The sequence below is a fragment of the Bombina bombina genome, chromosome 4 (assembly GCF_027579735.1).
Source record: "Bombina bombina isolate aBomBom1 chromosome 4, aBomBom1.pri, whole genome shotgun sequence".
In the NCBI taxonomy this organism is placed as follows: Eukaryota; Metazoa; Chordata; class Amphibia; order Anura; family Bombinatoridae; genus Bombina; species Bombina bombina.
In genome coordinates, this window is record NC_069502.1 from 55,496,597 (window position 1) to 55,500,419 (window position 3,823).

The following is a 3,823-nucleotide window of genomic DNA, read 5'->3' on the forward strand; positions in this document are numbered from 1 at the left end:
AGAAGCCTTAGATTTTCCCTTAGGTTTTTTATCCTGAGGCAGAAAAAAAACCTTTCCTCCAGTAACAGTTGAAATAATAGAATCCAACTGAGAACCAAATAAATTATTACCTTGGAAAGAAAGAGATAATAATCTGGACTTAGCCACAAAGCTCTTCTAGCTAAAATAGCTAAAGACATGGATCTAACATCAATTTTGATAATATCAAAAACAGCATCACAAATAAAATGATTAGCATGTTGTAGTAAACGAACAATGCTAGATATGTCAGAATCCAATTCTTGTTGCGCTAAATTCTCCAACCAAAAAGTTGATGCAGCCGCAACATCAGCCAAAGAAATTGCAAGCCTGAGAAGATGACCTGAATATAAATAGGCTTTCCTTAGATAGGATTCAAGTTTCCTACCTAAAGGATCTTTAAAAGAAGTACTGTCTTCCATAGGAATAGTGGTACGTTTAGCAAGAGTAGAAATAGCCCCATCAACTTTGGGGATCTTTTCCCAAAACTCTATAGAAATTGCTGGTAAAGGATACAATTTTTAAAACCTTGAAGAAGGAATAAAAGGAGTACCTGGCTTATTCCATTCCTTAGAAATCATATCAGAAATTGCATCAGGAATAGGAAAAACCTCTGGATTAACCACAGGAGGTTTAAAAACAGCATTTAAAGGTTTACTAGTTTTAATGTCAAGAGGACTAGCTTCCTCAATATCCAAAGTAATGAACACTTCTTTTAACAAAGAACGAATATACTCTATTTTAAACAAATAAGTAGATTTGTAAGTGTCAATATCTGAGGAAGGATCTTCTGAATCAGATAGATCCTCATCAGAGGAGGATAAATCATTATGTTGCCGGTCATTTTAAATTTCATCAACTATGAGAAGTTTTTTTTTTATTTATTTTTTATCTCTTTATTTTTGTTAAGCATCAGGGGTATTTAACAGAACATAAGATCAATTACAGCAAAAACAAAAAGAATGCATAACAATAAGAAAAAAACCCCGCAAACAAGGCCAGCCCTTAAAACACCAGGGCCACAACATAAGTAAACAGTAACAAAATCATGGGTTATTACAGTTGAGTGAATTATTCAACTACATTCTTTAAACGTACCACCTGATGCCCCTTTTTCTTGTTTTTTCCCCTCTCCCCTCCCCCCTTCCTCTAGTCTTCCCCGGATTTTATATCAATTTGTTTTAATGATCTTAGTGATCTTACATCATTAAATCTTACATAGTATCCTTCCAGTGTGTAAGGGAGAAAAAAAAAAAAAAATCAAAAAATCAAAAGGGGAAAAAAAAATCAAAAGTTTATACCCCTTTATTGGCTGCAGGGAGTTTTCCAAACTCCCAGAAGAACCAGTTCCATATCTCTGAATGGGTAGATCAGGTGATCAATCTCACTAGGAGGTAAGATTTTAATATAATTTAACCATTTAGAGAAAAAACTTCTTACATCCTGGTCGTTCTGTAAGTTGGTGTCTAATTGTTCCATAATACACTGTTTCTTCAAACAATTTTTTATCTCTACGATGCTCGGGACTGCTCTCGAGTTCCACTTCTTCAAAATTAAATACCTCATTGCTAGAATTACCATAACAACGAGTTTAAATTTCTCCTGAGGGAGGCCTAAGTCCCCCGTGGGGAAAACTATATTTGCAGGGGATAGCTTCAGTGGGGTGATGCCCATCAGACTGGTAAGCCAGTATTGCGCTTTTAGCCAACAATTCCTGATTCTTGGGCAATACCAGAACATATGAATGAGATTTGCCGAAGGATATGAGCATTTTGGGCATTTGTTAAAACTACGACTTCGACATTTGACTCCCTTCTCTAGCGAGAAATACGTCATATGTAGTAGCTTAACATGTGCCTCCCGCCAAGTGGCAGAGAGTGTGGCACTTGAAATTGCTTGTATTGATGAGGTTACTACAGGAATGACCACTGAGTTTTCCGGGAGGGTTACTATCCATTTAGTCTGATTTTTTTCTACTATTTCTGGACCTTTAGAGGAGGTCAATTTTTGGTATATATATGAAATTGATGACCGGCCACTTTTAACTAATAATATCCAGTTGTCAAGTATGCCCAGAGACCAGTCCCATCCAAAATCATTTACTAGTTTAAGTGCAAGGTGTCTTGCTTGAAGATAAGCGAAGAAGTTTTTATTAGAAAGCTGAAAATTCTCTTTAATAGAATCAAAGGTTTTGATACATTTTCTTTGAAAATCGAGTAATCGAGCAATGTTTACTAGGCCCAGAGATTCCCATTTAGAGAAAAGAGCTGATTGTATCCCAGCCTGAAATTGAAGCTTATTTAAGAGTGGTAAGAAGCGTGAAACTCTAAATTGAATATGCAGCATAGAACATATCTTTCTCCACATCTGGATTGGGTTATAGATGGACTTTATTTTTTTTATTTCTGGTGGAATTATATTGTTATTACAATGTAGTATCACTATTAAAGAATATGGGTAAGCTATGTTATTTTCAAGATCAAGACTCGTAATGTAATTAGCGCCTGTTAACCAATCTACCACCACTCTAGCCTGGAAGACTATATTGTATAATCGAATATCTGGTAACGAAAGACCCCCGTATTCTGTAGTAAGCATTAATTTAGAGAGGGAAATCCTAGGTTTTTTATTTTGCCATATAAAAGAGCGAAGAGCTGAGTTAAAGGAAAGAATATCTTTTGTTTTCAAGATGAGCGGAGTATTCTGAAGGACGTAAAGGATTTTGGAGAATAGAGTCATTTTATAGAGAGCAATACGTCCTGACAAGGACAAAGGAAGTTTCTGCCAGTTTTTGAAAGCTTGCTTAACTCTATTAAGTACCGGGAGAATATTTAAGTCATACCAATCATTAGGGTTGGGGGAAATCCAGATGCCTAGATATTTAAATGCATCTGAGACTATGGAGAATGGAATAGCTACATGGGAATCCTTCGTGTGTTTAAGCCAGCATAACTCAGATTTTAAAATGTTCAGAAAAAGAGCTAAACTGATCTATAATGTCAAGAAGTCTTGGAATATTTCTGGCTGTGTTTGAGATATAAATCAGGACATCGTCTGCATAAAGTGCAATTTGCAATTCTTTTCCCTTAATTTTAATCCCTTCAAGTTGATGATGAATTTGGATAGCAAGGGGTTCGATAGCCAAGTCGAAAAGTAACGGGAAAAGGGGACACCCCTGTCTGGTTCCTCTTCCTAATCTTATATCTTGTGTTAAACCATCATTAACCATAATTCTCGTAGATGTATTACTATACAAATTATTAAATAAATGAAGGAAGTTACCTCTAAGTCCAAACTGCTGTAGCACGAAACTTAAGTGGTCATGGTGTACTGAATCAAATGCTTTTTCAGTGTCGATAGATATAATCGCCATATCAGGGGTGTCCTCTCCCCCCCCCCCCCCGCCTCAAGCCTCTTAAAATGTTCTATTAGCGTAAATACTTCCCTTATTTTGGCTGATGAGTTTCGGTTCAGTAAAAAAACAACTTGGTCTTTATGGATAATAGTAGAGATCAGTGGTTGGAGCCTATGCGCTAAGATAGATGTCAAAAGTTTATAGTCCGTGTTTAATAGTGCAATAGGTCTGTATGACTCCTTTTTATTTGGGTCTTTCCCCTGTTTTAGGATGAGGGTTGTATATGACGCAACAAATTCTTTAGTTGGTGAATTACCAGAGATGTAAATGTCATTAAAAAGTGAAGTTAGGTGGCTTGTTATTTCGGGTGCTAGTATTTTGTAAAACTCATTCGGGAGTACATCCGGTCCCGGAGCTTTATTGGAAGACAGCCTTTGAATCGTTGTTGAA